This window comes from Ochlerotatus camptorhynchus, unplaced genomic scaffold (assembly GCF_037179485.1).
Source record: "Ochlerotatus camptorhynchus isolate MF236.1 unplaced genomic scaffold, CSIRO-AGI_Acam_v1.1 ptg000180l, whole genome shotgun sequence".
NCBI lineage: Eukaryota > Metazoa > Arthropoda > Insecta > Diptera > Culicidae > Ochlerotatus > Ochlerotatus camptorhynchus.
In genome coordinates, this window is record NW_027040670.1 from 1,122,740 (window position 1) to 1,141,674 (window position 18,935).

At 38.7% G+C, this 18,935-nt stretch overlaps 1 protein-coding gene across 1 annotated transcript in view; it reads left to right on the forward strand.

Moving 5' to 3' along the window:
- The window catches only part of LOC135701938 (protein embryonic gonad-like), a 358,466-nt gene that overhangs the window by 26,792 nt on the left and 312,739 nt on the right, over window positions 1-18,935 (forward strand). The gene's annotated exons all lie outside the window — the stretch shown is intronic.

Here is an 18,935-nt window from a genome sequence, read left to right on the forward strand (position 1 = left end):
TTCTTCCAGTTTTCCTCCACTTTTGAAGATTCCCACGCTTTTAGCTCCATTCTAAGAGATGCAGCCGATAAGCCACAAAAGGGCTCTGGTCCTATTAACTTATGAGAAGATCCGAGTCTTGCTAGTGCATCCGCTCTTTCATTTCCCTTAATCCTGCAATGACCAAGAACCCAATATAAGTTGATTGGATTATGACAAGACAATTTTTGAAGTGATTGAACACACTACCAGACAAGTTTTGATGTACATGTCGCTGACTTTAAAACATTTAGAGCAGTTTCATTGTCGGACATGACGCATATATTTGATCGTCATCTTCTCTCCATTACCGAGAGGATTTGTCAGATTCATTATGCAGCAAAACCCAATCTTGGCCGTACGATCGCACCTATTCTTTTCGAAACAAACCACACATGCTTGCACAAAAACCTCCCCCATCACACGTATTAATCCATACCTACCGCATTAACCAATCAATAGATCACGCGCGGTCAAGGTCAATTCAACGCAACTGCAATCGAGCAAAAGAACAAGCAACAAAACATTACAATGCATAGCAGAAGGCGTCTCGGCTGCTTGGTCAACTAGACGTTATTTGCTTCGAAAAATCATAAACCAAAAGTTCAGCACTTGTCGATGTTATTTTTTGAAAAAGTTTGATGAATTTTTTGAGTCTTAGCTTATGAAAAATTTTCTACACCCAAGACATTAAAATTATGTTAAGCTCTTGAAGATCAAAGATTTACTAACTCAATTCGACGTTTAGATTCTTCGTCAGGACTTTAAAGTGCCTAGATTCTTCTGGGCTACAACCCTGAATTTCGAGATTAAAAAAAATTCAATTTTCAGAAGAGATTACTCCAAAACGAAATAAGTATTCGAGATCTTAGAACGTCAATTTGAAGGTGTTTGAATGTTGATTATTATAAATGCCCAAACATTTTGTTTATGTTATTTTAACTACAGTGAACAGACTGATTACCGGCAGGTATTAAAATTGTCAAAAAATGGCCTATTTTCACCATCGGCGGGATTTTTTTTCCTAATATTTTGGGCTCAAATTTTCACCACACTTTGGAAATCTCTTGTACTGATCTTGATGTGATCTCTTTGTTTTTTGAGCTATGTCCAGATGAGTGAGAGGTAATTTTGAGCTTTTCTGGTGAAAATTCAATGCTATTTAATAAATTTTTCCCTGAAGATCTAGGCACTTTAGAGCAAAATCAAAAAGGATTTTGTTCAGAATGCCAGAATAAGCGTTTTGGTCAAGTTTGGCTCAAATAGGTGACATCTACCACAACTTTTAAAAAATCTGTACCCACTTGAGCTGGAATGACCCACGTTATAGTGCATTGTATTAGCTGCCATTACATTTCTTGTAAGAAACATGCAGAGGATATAAGAATTCGATCCTAACACTTGATATTTATTCCATTTGTTTTGCGTGTACAGAATGATGAGAATTTGTACAAGTCACTGTTGTAGGGCAGCCCTAAGTATGCACCTTTAGAATTGATAAATCGATCCATATAATATTGAAAAACGTTTATTTTTAAAACATCCAAATGATCCATGAAACACCGGAGGAATCCATAAAAAAAGTGCGGATGACCCATAAAAAATACCACTTTGATCCATATTTTGCTCAATTTTAAAAATGTACCGTTAAATTTCTAAAGAAAGAGCATTGAAATTGCACGAATTACCCATAATCATATTGCAAATGATATATCTTAGAGAGCGAGCATACACATTCAGATTATTCTAAATCTCTGATGCATTCACTCTTCACGTAAACTCTCTTTGGTTTTTGTAATCCATTAAAATGAATCACATCGCGACTCATAAGGTGGTAAAGACGTGCAGTCTGACTTTCGTGGTTCAAACTGTTTCACAACTAATTTAACACGGTTTACATTTGTTTCTTGATATGAAGCCTATACTATACTGCAATATTCTATGATAGGTCTCATATATACTACGTACAATTTTTGTGCAAACTACTTCTTTTGATACACCCGAGATTGTCGTTGGATTAATAGATAATGTGATCAGTGATCAGCAAATGCCAATTTAGGGTATACATATGTAGTATAATTTATCTACACAAAGCAATTCAAAAGAAAAGCAAATTGATAGTCAAAAGCCTGCATTTGAAAAAAAAAAAAATAAATCAAATAAGATTTTAATTTGATGCAAATGTCAACGAATGTAGAGTACAGCAATAGATTTATACAATAAGGAATCGTTGCAATCGTAGAAGTGACCTAATTATACATGGGCTCGTGTCTTTTCCGCATTGAAATCCAATCCATCGCCCTACTCACATCAGCCATCTTTACTGTTCTCCCACCATGTCGGTTACAATTCTAACGCGGCAATTTTCTATCTATCGCCGGCACCCAATCTACACTGCGTCTGCTCATTTCCCATTTCATGTGACATTTTTCTGTCTCACATTGACGGCGACGCGGTGGCGGTGATAGCCAAACTCTGATGACGATGATGACGGAAAGCTCATAAAACAGCTTATGCGAAACGACGACGGCGACTCTCCCTCTCTCCGACGGCGGTGGCGGCCGGGCAACTGTGTTATGTTGCTATTACTCGCACCTCTCTTTTCTTCTTTCGCTCTCCGTGAACGAACAGCAAACAACAACAATGGGCGGAGTTTCGACGACGCTTTCCATTGATTGCTCCCACCCTTGCTCGAGCGCTGTGTGCACTTTCTACGTCGCATTAGATGGGTGTTAGAATTGTAGCAAATTTTGAGTAAAGGTTAAAAAACGCCATTAAAGACTTATCAGTCTAACAGCCGAAATCGATCAAGCTGGATCTATTTAATTATGCATTTCGTGCGAGTGAGATACCCATCTCACTCAACAGATGACAACCATTAAGCATCTATAATGTCACCCGTAGATCACCGTGTTCGAACTCAGTTCGAAATGCGTTGAGTGATGAATTTATTTGACCCGATCGGTTGGAGCGAGCCGAGTGAAAGAGAATAAAGTCTCTATCGTAGGCGATAAATCTACGAGCATAGCCGGAGCTTTGATGCGAATAAAAAAAACTAAAAATATTCAACCGATCACAAAGCGACTGCTCTGCTTTCGAAAGTGTAAATGTCACACACACGCGCTGGTGGAGAAGGGAACCGCGAGCGAGAATTTGTCTCACGACATTTTGATCTCGTTCGAGCGACTCATCATCTGATTTTGCTGCTGGCTGCTGCTGGCTGGGTGGAACAGTGCACTAGCTACCCGAGCAAAGTCGTTTCTATACTGGAATTTGAGTTTTGAAAGTTGAACGGGGCTCGCTTTATGGCACATTTACTATGAACGCGCTCGCGCTCAGCGTAGATGTGATGCGGCATGTTGCCTTTCGGTGATTGTGTGGGAAACCTGCGGGTTTGCTACAGATTCAGAGACTGATCGCGCACCTGAGATTTTTTGTGCTGTTTAGAAATAGATGGCCATCGGGGACTGCAGTGCGGTGTGATGAATGCATTCAATGAATGAGTACGGTGTAGTTCGAAGAGGATTGGGGTAGGTGTAATAGTAATAGTGGTACGTCTAACTTAAGCCATCGAGAGGGTGAATGCCAGATCAAATTCTGAAAGGACTAGTACTTGGAGTATACAAATGAACCTGGACAATTTTAGCACTATTCCAGTGATATTGGATGGTAGACCTACGTAGCTTTCAGCAAGAGTCTAGAATATATTATGGACAAGTTCAGGGGAGTGAATCCGGTGAATTTAGGGAATGAATCTGAAGATCACCACAATTAATTCTGAATGATACAGAGAACAAGTCTAAACACATTGAGGCAGGTAAATTTAATTTCAATTAAGCTTGTCGATCAGCCATAGAGTAAGGTGGGAAAAAAGTTTGACCTTAGTTGAAAACAATTAAATATCTAAAAACTCCAAGCCTTTTGAACCAAATTGATTCCATACACAGGATCTCTAATTCAACATTTACTACTTTATCTAACAGAGCTTTGATGAATGTTTAATTATTTCTTAGCTAGAACGATTTTTTTCGGAAGAGTGTTCAAAACAAGCTTTAGCCTCACCGATGGGGCAAAAGTTTGCCACTTATTGGCACTTTTATGAAGTTTCACGTAGGACTACGACTTTGTAGACTATACTGTGGAGCAAATCAATTAACGAAATAGTGTTAGGTTTTAAACGTTTTCAACTTAACCATTTATTGATGGATTTAAATTCTTTTTAAGCCCTTTGATTCAGAATTAATGTAATATTTGTTTGATGAAAAGATTAAAGTAATTTTTCATCAGTTAACTATTGAAAATTGATCATACTTTTGGACCGCAGTCAACCACTAACGTGCTTGCTATGACTATCGAGGGAACAGAGAGAGACCACCGCGACCGGTTGCGAGGTTATAACAGAGCTTACCTGTACGTTTTGCTTCAGATCGTCTGAGCTAATGACGATTGTCACATAGTTAGACGCCGTACACGGCCGATGAGAGTATCTTAAAATGGAGTAGGAGCACAAAGTGAGTCATATTTTCCTTAAAAATCTGCTTGAAAAAATGAAAAAAAAATTACGTCTTTCAAGTCTTTGAGTACATTAGTACACGGCCAATGAGATTATCTTAAAGTTGAGTCTAATTGGACTCAAAATATGCCAAAAAAAAGGGGCTACTTAGTGATGAGTAAAGTTTTTCTCGTTTTTATGTGAAAAACTGCCTGAATACCGTAGACAGAGCTGGTAAATATCACGGCCGTCATGTGACAATGAGAAAAGAGGTCCTCTCACTATCACGAGACGAAACTACCTATCATTAGCTTTCTTGCCATTTTTCAATGATCAAGCACTCATGAGAATAACTCTTATGCGGTTTTGACATCAACATTTATAACTGATTTAGATAAATTTAAGCAAGCACCCGTGTGTAATCGGTAGAGTGAATATATTATTAAGATTTTCTCGGTACTAGTAACTTTAATAGTAATAAATGAGTTAGTTATTACGATGATCAAAAAATGTCTATCATCGTTTTCTCACCCGAAGATAGTGACAGAAATATCTCTGTAAATATAACGTGAGATTTTTCATTGAATATGACATTTGCCAGCAATGGCCGTAGAACCCCGTTGAATAGCTAAAATTGCTAAGCGACACTCTCTGTGAATTTGTTTCGCAGTTTGGGGGGATTTGAAACGACTTATTTTCGCATTACCCAACGAAGGGCCTTTGTTAATTTGGATTTTTGCAAAGGCAAAGTAGACAGTAATTTTCATTGAAAAACATCCATATAAACTAAGACCGTTCGTTGGGCAATGTGAAAATAAACCGTTTCAAATCTCACCAGACTAAGAAAACCAATATTATTACAGCATTAAATCTTATGTAAAACATTTCGCATCGTGCTCTCGTGGAGAGCGGATCTATTTGCTTTTTGCTGAAGGAAGTTTTACTAAATATTTCCAGCAACGGTGCCGGTTGTGTAGTAGTAAGGGTGATTACCTCTCACCCCAGCAGGCCTGGGTTCAATCCCAGTCAGCGCCGCCGGGATGTTCTGAGGCATAACATCTCTGATCACGCCTTCCTTCGGAAGGGAAGTAAAGCCGTTGGTCCCCGGTTCATGAGCTGATGGGTCGATAGGTAGGGTCCAGGTGTGGGAGCTGACCTCCTGGCGCGTCGGTAGCATTGGTGCTCAGCATGGAAAACAAGATCGACGGAAAACAAACCAAAGGAAAAAAAAATAATATTTCCAATAATGTTTTACCATGTTCGATTTTTATTCTTCTTCGATCCTTGTTTGGACCCTACCCAAGATAAATCTACTTGAATATCGATTCGGAAAATTCCTCTTCGACCAATGGGATTCTTATAGTTCTGCTTGGAAGACGATTTGGAGCCATGGCGTCTGAACGCAAAAGAAAAGGGCTATCTGTGGATCCCCCTCAATTTGATATGCTCACGGATGATGAAAATGATCCATAATTCAGGCAAAATTTAACTAAACATTCTTGGCTTAATGCCAAGATGGAAAGGTCCCCCTCATTGTATAACCACTTCCGATTTCCATGCTCTTCGCACGGAACTTTTGAACTTCGTCAAATACAAGTATTGGTTGACAGCTTGGTCGGATTCAAACGTCTTCTCAATGATCTTACTGAGAAGCAACACAAATTTTTCAATTACAACACCAAAATTGAAACTCTGTTCAAGGTTGCCTTGAAAGGTCTCCTTCTTCTAATGCTCCGCATTTAAGCTTATTGCTTATCGCATATTAGCGTATTGCGCGCGCTCAACTTAGTGTTATAGATGAACTTCCACAGTTATTGATTGTGAGCTTTCGATGCATGTACCATTTTTGCATTAGTATAATTGTGTGGCAAGTACAATCATGCCTAGACCGGACCGGAAATTGAACCCAGCCACCTCTAGCATGATAGTGGTTAATCCTTGGATCAGATCAAAGATGAATTGACAAAATTACTTGGAGTTGAGCCAGTTTAATCAATCAAAATGAAAATGAAATCCCGTCCTGACGATTCACGCAATGGGATTTCCAATGATTTTTATTTAGTTTACTTCTTATCTAGTGAACTAAACATCCTTAAGGCCTTAGAAAAAACTAGCCTTATGCTCCATGTCCGAGTGAAGTGAGAGCACTTCAGGAAGACTGGATGAAATTTCCAAAACCTCACCCAGTACCGTAAGTGCCAGGGATCAGGTCACGGGACAAAAAATTGCTACATGCCAGCTCAATGCATGAATTGTGCTGAATCCTCGCACGCAAAGGACGACTGTCATTTGAAGGAATATCCTAAGAAATATAAATGTTCAAATTTTGGTGAAAGCTACAAATCCAATTGTTGAGAATGTAAGACTCGAAAAGCGATTCTACAATCTCGTTCTAAGCGACAGTTAGGAAACGCTCCACGTTTCCGACCAGGTACAAATTCATCTGCTGTTAACAACGGTCAGCGAGGAACAAATTCTACATTCGTACCCGTAGGTACAAATATCACCCCTGCTTAAAATTAATAAACTATACCTACTCCCCTCGCTGCTAACAATGTTCAGCGAGTAAATGGAGCTACCTATGCTGCTATAGCAACGGGTAGAAATCAAAATACTAGCCAACGTAATTCTAACGGAAATTTTGGAATTTTTACAGAAATCATCAATTGACATGATTACTAATATGCTTAAATCTAACTCCATGTTTGACGCAATTCAAATTGAAGTAGAATTGGCAAACAATATTGTCATGACTTTGAAATTCAGTAATGGATTTTAAAGCATTAAATATTTTAAATTGGAATGCTCGATCTCTTAAAGATAATGAAGACGAGCTATTTAACTTTTTGAGAGTTCATAACGTGCATATTGCCGTTATAACTGAAACGGTCCAAAAAAACCTGACCATAAGGTTAAGAAGGAATCAAATTATTTAATTTATAGAAATGATCGTCTTGATGGACCCTGTGATGGCGTTGCCATCATTGTTCATAAGCATATCAGGCATCAAATTTTTTCTCCATTTGGAACCAAAGTTTTTGAAACTTTGGTAGTTTCCGTCGAAACAAAATTAGGGTAACTTACGTTTATAGCTGCCTATTTGCCATTTCAATGCGTAGGCCAGCAAAAAATTTTTCTCAAGGGTGACCTCCAGAAACTTACCTGTCAAAGGTCTAAATTATTCATTATTGGTGATTTTAATGCAAAACACCGCTCATGGAATAATGCTCAAAGCCAATTCAATGGTAATATTCTGTTTGATGATTATTCTGAAGGTTAATACACTATTCAATATCCAAACAACCGACAAGGTTTTTATTCAGCAGGAAATCCCTCAACTATTGATTTGGTTTTAACTGATTCATGTCAGCTTGGTAGCCACTTGGTTACCCTGACTTCGGTTCTGATCACCTTCCAGTAACTTTTGAAATATCCCAAGAAATAATTTCTAATCTCAACAGCTCTACTCTCAATTACCATAGAGCTGATTGGGAGCAATATTGAACATTTATGGAATATAACTTCGATTCAAACATTCCTTTGCAAACCAAAAATGAAATTAATTATGCTCTTGGATCTCTGACTACTTCTATAGTTGAAGCAAGAGCTGTCTCAGTACCAAAATGCGAGGTTAAATTCGATTCAATTATAATAGACGACGATCTTCAGCTCTTGATCCGTCTTAAAAATGTCCGTAGGAGACAATATCAAAGAACACGCGATCCTGCCATGAAAGTTATCTGGGTCTTACTAGTCCTATTGAGAATCAGGTTGCTCGGGATTATCTGAATATCTTCTCTCGGGAAAATATTTTTGATGATCTGATATGGACGAAGTAAGGTCTATAACTAAAAAGTTTCATAATATTAAAGCTCCAGGTGATGATGGAATTTTCTATATCTTCATTTGGCATAGGGTAAACGTTCCTATAGTTGCGGTACGTTAGAAGCGTTAGGTTCCTATAGTTGTGTAGGGAGACTCCGTACACAACTATAGGAACCTAACGCTTCTAACGTCCCGCAACTATAGGAGCGTTTCACCTATTTTCCTGATAAATGGAAAAATGCAAAAGTTGTTCCAATTTTGAAGCCGGATAAAAATCCAGCTGAAGCGTCGAACAACCGTCGAATAATTTTCATTTTTCAATAAGTAAACTTTTTTAAAAGATAATTTTAAATAGAATGATGCTTTACATCAATACGATCTCAATTTTTGCAGATGAGCAGTTTGGATTTCGCCATGGGCATTCAACTACTCAACTCTTAAGAGTTACCAATTTAATTCCTTCAAAGAAATCTGAAGGCTGATCAAATGGAGTTGCTCTTCTTGACTTAGAAAAAATATTCGATAGTGTTTGGCATGAAGGTTTGAATGCTAAATTGAAAAAGTTTAATTTTCCACTTTATATTATGAAATTAGTTCAAAATTATTTAACTGAAAAAGCTCTGCAGGTAAATTATCAAATTCCAAATCTGATCTACTGCCTGTTATTTAGAGCAGGAGTTCTTCAGGGTAGTATTCGTGGGCTTATATTGTATAACCTTTTCACTTCGGACCTCCCTGATTTGCCTCAGGGTTGCCACAAAACTTTGATCGCCGATGACACATGCTAATCTGCTAAAGGAAGAAGTCTTCTTGTTATTTGCAGCAGACTGCAGACAAGTTTAGATATTTTCTCTTCTTATTTACAAAAATTGAAGAAAAATTTTGTGGATCATCGGATGAGGGAAGAAATTCTAATAGATTCCTTGACGGTATAATGTCGGGAGGAAGACAGTGAGTTATCCTGAGAAACTTGTTTTGGTGTCTGATGCGCTTTTTCACACATTTAATCATCATCAGTTTCTTCATTCGAATGGAATAATCGAATGAAGAAACTGATGATGATTAAATTATGCTTCTTTCCGTACCCTAATTTTCTTTGTACTACGCCCTGAAAAAAAAAACTAACCTGCCGTACTTCCAATGATTGCTTCTTGTATTTTTTACGGCTAGCTTACAGCACTGCCTAGAGTTCCACGCTGGCATCAGAGCAATGATCATCCACCCCATTGACATCAGATGCTAATCTAAAAAGAATAACAAAAGTTCAAATCTAATCACTTATTGACTGATTTTGGGGGACCTAAATGAAGAAGACTTTGTAACCTTCAATAATTTTCAAATTTTCCCCACAGTGTATTGCATCAAACACAACCGATCAAAATTTTATACTTTTCCACATTGTACTTTCACACAAAGATTTCCAAGTGACATTGTGGTATCCGCAATAATTGTCGTCTGGTTTTTTCTCGCAAACGTGTTGTTTAGGCACTAGACTTTCAGAAAACAATAAATGTTTCCGAAGAACTAGACCGAAGCGGCAACAATACGGGTAGAATGCAAAAGTCGTGCCTCTCACAATTACACTCTGGCGCGCACTCATTCCCGCATATTCATCTCAATCCATCCAGAAAGCAGATTGAAGTAGAAAAAGCAACACATACACACACACACATACACGAACGACTCTGACTTGTAGCGCCACTTCCAACGCGCGGCTCCTGCTGAGGAGACCGAAGCAAGAAGGCTCCTGAGGTTGGTCTAAAGGGCAGACAATGAAAAAACGATTACATATATTTCTACATTTGCATCGTAACTGTTGCATAATTTTGCGATTAATTGAGAGTTATGATATTGGGGCAGATATTACATACAATCATAATTGAGCCCGGGGGCAATTGAAGGCACGGATCCGATCGGATGGAAGGATGACAGGCGAAGTGGACGGACGAATGCGGGTACCAAGAACCAGAAGCCACTACATGCTGGTGAACATCATGTGGGCTCATGTTTTGCACTCCCCCCTTGCCGTTCCCCCCCGTTCCCGGTCGGATTTGCGATCACTCGATCGTGTGGAACAATACCGTTCGTTCTCCTCGTGATCATGTTTCTATATAACAAATATATTTGAATATAATTTTCTCCACCAACCAACAGTAGCTTGGGGGCGCTACTGGTTTTGGGGTTTGCAAAATCCATGGTCAGGTTCAGCCTCAGCGTACAGCTTCTTGAATTCCCCCTGCCTAGAGTGGTATGTTTTCATAGGCAAATTATCATAAACAGAAGTCATGTTTCTCCCAGCAAACGGAATGGAAACTTGTCGGGCCGCTTAATTTCTTCCGTCAGACAGGCCTCGGCAGCCAGTGGCAAGGTATCACGGTGACACAAGAATCGAACTGGAATGATAATTCTTTGGCTTGGTCCAATCATCGTGTCTTATCGAATGTGTCGCTCTCGCAGAGATGGGGATGCAGCGGAAAAGGGGACTTCAAGGGTTCAGGTTTCAATCCGGCCTCGAAATGGCCGGTGGTGATCGTGAGCAAATGGTAGCAATATTAATTTCAAGACGATTCAACTCTTGACTCTCCTGGATTAAGGTTAACCGAGCGGGTTTTCGTTGCTCAGCGCAAGCATAAAGCGGGAACTTGTATGGATTGTAGGAAGCAGACTCGTACCCTCGGATTGTCGTCGCCGTCGTGGTCGACAGAAATTGGAGATATGTCGTTGGACGGTGGATTAGCATTTTACAAGTGTCGCTGGCAGACGTATGAATAAATAATTCCCGATGACGCCTGGTCCTATTGTGATGTCTTGGTAAATCTACGATCGACTGCGGAAGAATTGTGGGAAATGGAACGCCGATGATAATCAAACATCGCTCGACGATTTATGCCACCAGATCCACATTTCAAACGTAACGTCGTCCCAGTTAGTAATATCCATCCTCATCAAACTTAACTGGTACTCAAATCCCATCATATCCCAACGACCCGATGAAGACGATTGCTACTTTGTAGGCCGCACTGCTCTTGTCGGCCCGAAAGAATTCAAAACATCTTAATTTTTCCGCAATCACCATTCAATCTCGGTCACCGGCTGTGAAATACCAACAATCGGGCGGTCTCTTCAACTCGCGCAAAAAGTAATATTTTATAGCATCGTAAAAATCATCAAAATAACTAGCTACAAAACCATCATCGCACATTGAAGCATAATTTCTTCAACTCGATTTCCATCAGCCGATTGCTGCCACCGTCGCCACCATCGCCACCACCGTGCTTGACTTGTCTAAAAGCGGGTAATTTAGCGCCAGCAGATTAGATTTATCTTCTTGCGCGCAATCAGCGATGGACGTCGCGAAGACACACGATGCAGGAGGAGTGGGAGGGGTGCGTTTCTTTGCCGCCGCGGGTAAAATCGACACGCATTTTAGCAAAGAGCGCGCGAGCATCATCGGTTCCCATCAATCTCATCTTCTGCACTAAAGATGCACGACGCCGGGCTCTGAAAGGTTCGACTTAGGCCAACGGATTTGCAAGTGAATGTCCGCTTGTGCAATTGGGATTGAAGTGATGGTCTGTTTTTTCTCTCTCTCTCTTTGGATTTGGCTTAGCGATATAGCGGTTGAACTACAGGTTGAAAGGGCTTTCAAATTGAGTCATAAAATAACATTCTAGGTACATGTGGAATTGATTGGATCTTGAGACAGGTTGATTAGTGGTGGTCTAAATGATGCGCTAGAAAAAACTACTCAGAAGAAGACGTCAGCTGAGATTGGAAAGAAAAGCTTTCAGAGTCGATCGTCCTTTTGACTCAGCAAATATTTTCAGCTACATAAACATACTTTTAGCAGTTTCGTGCTTTAAAGTCGTCCTTTGTAACGTCCATGTACACCGGTGTGGACGTCGACGACCAGCTCCATAGAGAATTTCTCCCGAACAATGCGCTTAACATTTTCGTTTTTATCGTTAACTTTCATATAAGTTGTTCCTAAATGCATACAGCATCGACACCTTCGACTTGAACTTAATGAAAACCGCATTCTCCTCAGAAATACGATAAGTTACTTCGATCTCAATAACATTCGCATCCAGGGTCTCGACGAAATTCGAAATCTTGGAGCAGATAAACCTTGCACTTCCATACTCGAAGTCAAAACAAAGTGTGTCTACTGATTTCATCATCAAATTAAAAAAAAAAAACGCACCAAAAAATAGCTTCTGCAGGCTTTAAAACGGATGTATTTGATAAAAATGACACACATATAAACAGCTGTAACCTTTAAACCAGGGCCGTATTAACTACCCTTGGGGGTCTTGTCTATTTTTTGTGGTGGGCCCCTACTTTATTTTAAATTTTTAAATTCTTCCTTCCATGAAATAAAAAGGCTTGCCATAAATCTTTATCGTATGAACTTTTCTTCCAACCTGATGTTTTTCAAATATATACTCCCGATCATAAAAGTTTGGGGTCACACCAAAAAAACATGCAAATGTGTTTCGTTCATATCACTTTTTTTTCCTTGATTTGTTTTCCGTTGATCTTGTTTTCTGAGCTGAACACCAATGCTACCGACGCCAGGAAGGCAGCTCCCACACCTGGACCCTACTTATCGACCCATCAGCTCATGAACCGGGGACCAAAGGTTTTACTTCCCGTGAAGGCGTGCTCAGAGATGTTATACCACATAACATCCCGGCGGCACCGACTGGGATTGAACCCAGGCCTGCTGGGAGTGAGAGGCGTTCACGCTTACTACTACACCACCGGTGCCGCTGTTCATATCTCCTTCATTTTACGTCCAATATTCATTTTCTTTAGGCCCTTTGAAAGGCCTAAAGGCCGCGAATATCCGGAAGGTCATAACCACTAAGGCACTGTTCTAATTTTCCATTTTTCTCAACAAACATATTCTTGAGCACCAGCAGGATCCTTGCAAAAACGATAAAAAATAAAAAAAAGTTCAACCGTAGATCAATGTAGAAATGTGAAAAAGTGTTTCTCTTCCTATGTCTCACGGCAAAAACGTTTACTCACAACCAAGGAATCAAAAATATCTCCAAATGACTAAATAACAAGCGATCAACGAACCGAATGATAACAATATGTCAGAAGTGGAAAGCAATAATGATATAATCTTGCTTTTTTATCATGACAAACAGCCCGTGAGACACCACTCACTCAGGGCGGTGTATATTGCAACAAAGCAGGCAAGCAATATATCATTATCCTTCTACCACTACGATCGAGTTGTGTTACACAGCGAGTTTGTCATGGTAGTCGTAGCAACCGTTTTGTCTGTATCGTTGGTTGCATTATGTGTTTGGATTCGCTGCTCACAACATTCTTTTTGACGTTCTCCTGTTGACCACCAATCGATTGCTTAGGCCGTTCGCAATGCTGTTGTATTTTATAAGGACTGTTTCAATTTGAATCTAGAACAGAAACGCACCTCTCGCAATGCTGAGTTGCAGTTTCATTATTCGAGCACTATTTTGCACCAGATTTGCAACTGCTCGACTATTCTGTTTTATTTCTGAGCGAGTTTGAAACACGAATGGAACTCTGTTTCAAATTTCTTTGGATGTGTTGAAGATGTTTCGAAGAGCTCCACAAAAAAAACGGAGAACTTCATGGAGAACAGTAAAGTTTATGGAACTTGATGATTACAAACATGTTTTAGAACTGTGCGTTGCGCTGATCGTGTTGCAGTTTTATTTTTGACAGTTTCAAATTATAGAATTGACGAGTAGTTTGAAACAATTTTGAAACTCAGCATTGCGAACGGCCTTAGCTTCTGTTGCAAAATAAAATGCAACGATCTTAGTTTCAGAATAGTAATTTTTTTTTCGAACACCGCTAAGCCGAACGCTATTTAATTGTAAGAGATATAGGTGTAATCCTAGACTCCAAACTAACTTTTATAGAACATTATAATACTATCATTAGAAAAGCAAACAGAATGCTAGGCTTCATCAAAAAGTTCAGTCATAATTTCGAAGACCCATACACTATTAAGCTATTATATACCACATATGTAAGGCCAATTCTGGAATACTGCCACCTAGTATGGAATCCATACATTTCCATACACGAAGAACGCATAGAATATGTCCAAAAACAATTCCTTTTATATGTTTTACATATATTGAATTGGACTGCATTTCCATTACCATCTTATGAAGCGCGCTGCATGCTCATCAATATACAAACACTTAAGGAGCGCCGCCAATTTGAAATGCTTTTCTTCATCAACGACATTATTTCAATGCGCATAGATTCGGCAGAAATTCTCGCACAATTAAACTTTTACACACCTTGTCGATATCTTAGAACACGGAATTTATTTTCAGAAACATCGTACAGAACAAACTATGCAAAAAATAGCCCAATCAATCGAATGATGCGCCTACATAATTTGCATTGCGGAACTATTGACATCACTATGTCCAAGCAGCAAATAAAAACTAAGCTAAAACAGAATAGAATTAATGCATAGTATGTAAGTAAACATTGTAATAATCATTGTATGTAGTCTACACTGGCTTGCCGAAATGGAAATAAAAATAGAATCAAAGGTAGGAAAGTGAAAGATAGTATTCAGAAATTCTAAAAAATGTCATGGAACATTTGGATAAACTTTCGCACAGAGCATAGGAAAGCTGAAGAGAACTTCTAAGGAATTCTTAAAACTAGTTATAGGGAATTCAGAGAAAAATTCAAAGATAATTTCTGAAAAGCATTCCATGGACATTGTGTGAAGAACATTAGGTAAAATATTTTTATGTTCCATGTTATGAGTACACGCAAACCAAAAATCTATTACAATGAATGTTAGTTCCGTTTCCTATCATCCTTTGTTCATGAACATCACAACAAATGTTAGAAATTGACAATGCAGGCGATGTAATGGTTTTTTGTCTTTTTTATTTCGTGTTCTATCTACGTTTTCGATTATACCAGTAAGCTTGTAGAACGTCGCACATTGTAGAACATTGTAGAACGACGCACACACCTGCCTCGAATCTCTCCAGCAGAAAAAGCATACGAAGTCGAGTATGCGAGAAAATGAGCGCTTCATGTTTGCTTTTAGGCTACCCATATTCAGAAGCATGGAGAGAGCAGTGAAGAAATCTTACATCCACCGGTTGGGTGTACATTCTACTTTGCCTCCACTTATCTATGGAATCTATAGTATCTATAGTGAAGAGTATAGAGAGATAGCAAACTATGCTTTCTCTTTCTAAGAAAACGATGTGCAGCGGAATAATTTTTGTGTCGAGTCTCAGGTTCATTTTTACATGTTGTGAATAGTATCGCAATATCAAAGGGGCTTGTAATATCAATATCAAGTATGATATTTTGTTCCAATTTCACGCGTGATATTGAGAGCGTATGAAAGCGGGAAAATATCATTTGATTCATGAATTTGGCAACACTGGACACGGGTTTACTACAATATATCAAATAACGTTGCAGTGAATTTGTATCCTAAAAGAGAAAAAACCGACACTGAATTACTGTAAAAAGCAAAGAACGTCATTGTTTTACCAATGAATTTTGAAATATTTTCTATATTCCAATACTCCAACATGTCATTCCAACGAACCTACATATATTCTATGTCCGATGCTATGCTAATTGCCAGGCAGTGTGGTTCAGAACTGGTTGATTACAAATGTGGTGATCAGAACGCGCGAGCCGAACTGAAAGCCATCTAATAAAATACTGAGCAAAAGATAACAGATAACTGTATATAGGGTAAACTACCCCATTTTCGGCCTATTAAGCACAACCCGCACTTAGTCTTTCTTAATATAGCGTAGTTTAGCACCAAACGGAAAGTTATTTTTACTGATGGCTTCCAAATTTCCGTTTGTGCCGTAAGATTTGATAAAGAGGAACCAATAGTTGATATATTGTCAAAAGTCTAACACTGCTCCTTGACGCCAAACTCGGCCTACGGATTCTAAGCTTGGCCTAACGCATTGAAACGCCAATGAATTCACTTCGGCCTATCGGATGCAGATAAAGATTGGTTCGGTTGGAGCGCTTCTTTTGTTTTTTTGCGAATAATGGGTGCAAACCTCCATATCATGCGTTCTCATTGACTTTGTTCCGTAGCTTATTAACTAAAGTATCGTACCAAACGTATAATTGACTTGTTAACTCTGAAATCATGCATTTATTTGAAGTTTTCTGCACGATAGGCCCAAAATGGGCGATTTGGCCGAAGTATTTCTCTACCCTACAACAAGTGATGCCACATTTTTTCGATTTTCAATCTGGTTTTTTCATCGCAAAAAATCTTTTTAATCTGTATCTGATTGACAAAAATCTGTAAAAAAAATCTGTAAGATTTCTTTATTATGGTCTTAGTGCAGCTTTACGAAAAATCTCCATTGAGTTAATTCATAGTTCAGAAGGACTTTGGTCAAAGTTTAGAATCTCGAAAAATTACTAATGTTTGTTTTCTAAAGAATTTTTCGATTTGAAAAATCTCGAAATCCTACAAGATTTTTTTAAAGTGATGTGTATCTTTTCTACAGATTGCAAATACAAACCATTAAGTTCCAGTTGTGAGAGGCGAATCTGTTTCCAGCTGAAAATTTTCTTAATGAAGTAACTATCACAATTTTCTAGATTTTTATTTGTTGTATGTATACCTGTAATTACGAAAACCTTTATCTGAACATTTGTTGTTTGTATCAACTCCGTAATTTTTCAATAAGGTTTAACACAAAACTTTTACTAAAAGATAAGTCTAATTGCATGCAATATTCCAAGGGGTGCACACCTTAATTCGTGCTGAGTTATTAGTTGTGCCAAAAGTTGTGCCTAGCGCTCTGCCGAACGTACTTATCAAGGACAATTAAAGTATGCTTATCAAAGTGTTTGGCAACCCTGAAAGTTATGACTTTTGTAATTTTGTTTATATTCTCAATTTTTCTGCTGGATCATGGCAGTCATTCACCTCCAAGTTCAAGCATAGTTCAATTGCACGTTTGGAGCAACATCGTCGAACCAGTTTTAAATCATCTAATCGACTTATAAGTGCGTGTCCTCAAAGATATAACCCAAGCCTATCGTATCGCTGATTATGATACCTTCCCCTGAAGAACTGTCATACTTTGAAAATAGGATTCTCAGTCACCGCAGACTTCAGCGGAAGCCCTTTATCAGGTGCCTGTAGATCTGTATAGAACTCGAGAAGATTCCGCCCAATCCAGTCAGCTCCACATAGATGACAAACGTGGGCGATTCGTGATTCAAGAGCATATAGTATTACAGATACACCCTTCAATATTATATGGACATCGCTATAAAGTGGTTGTCCTATCAAAGTCCACACCAATTAAGACTAATGACTGACAAGAATATCCGAGGAAAAACTCAGGAGAAAATGTGAAAATATCCGTCCCGAAGATACTCGGCAAGACCGGGAGCCAAATCTGGCCGCCCCCTATGATAAGCTTGTTTTCTTCTGTATTGTTCATTATGCATAACAAAATTGATGATGTACCTCAACTGTCGCAGAAGATCCTGCTCTGATCCTTCGTTGTACGCTTTGAGATTGGATACACACGACAGTATCAAATGTTATGTTCATAAATAAGAAATGTGTTCTGGAATAAAGTCTCCAGTGGGACAGCATGTGGGCTAGAGCGTTGGAAAAATTTCACGATATTTCACGAAGTTTATCGAGGAAAAAGTTCGTGAGCTCTAGTGCATTTTGGTGAACTTTTCCAATATTGAATATGAAGATTCATCAAGCTATAGATGCTCGATGCTCATCGTTCCTCAATTAAATCCAATCTTCGCAGAATGCATGGTACTCTTCTTTTCGTACGAATAACAGCATATTGTAGGTGTTCTGTCATCCCCATGGTGTACATAGATGAACTCGACTAAAGTGAGGCCCTGATAGAAGCTGTTCTAGATGAAAACACGATCCGCTGTGATTTTTGCTGTGATTCGGAAGAGACGGACTTAGTTTTGCTAGGTTTGAAGAGATTCACGATTCAGACAATACTTACAGAATTTTTCGAATGATCCCCAACACCGGTGGGTATCCGTTTGTCGTTTACAACTTCTTGATTGATTCCTCACACTTGGAAATAACTCATTTTACACGTGACGGAATCCATGTTTGACATAAAAGATGAAACGTAAACAAGCATGTCATGTTATATAAAGTGTTTCAAGACTGAAAACATCGTTGCTCGACGAAAAATACGTTTGATTAAGCTATATTTCGCGTCTGTTATGCCTCATATTTATGTCAAAATTGACGCTCGTATATGTCACTCTCAGAGCACCTAAATTTACATGAATTTTTCTAAGTGTGCTTGTATCACCAGTTTTATGTATGACATTCTCTTACTAGTTTTATTTGTGAGTAAACAAAGTATTGACCCGAGTAGTGAACATTAGAAACGATTTGCAAAATGTCAACTCTCAACAGTGATGCTGTTTTGTATTATATTGTTTGTGTCCTACTTGTCAAAGTGTGCCTTAATGTGCCAAACAGTGTGTCGGCACAGTGTGCAGAGTTGATTGCCCCTTGCAATATTCTTTATTTCTGAAATTTTGTTAATCAAAT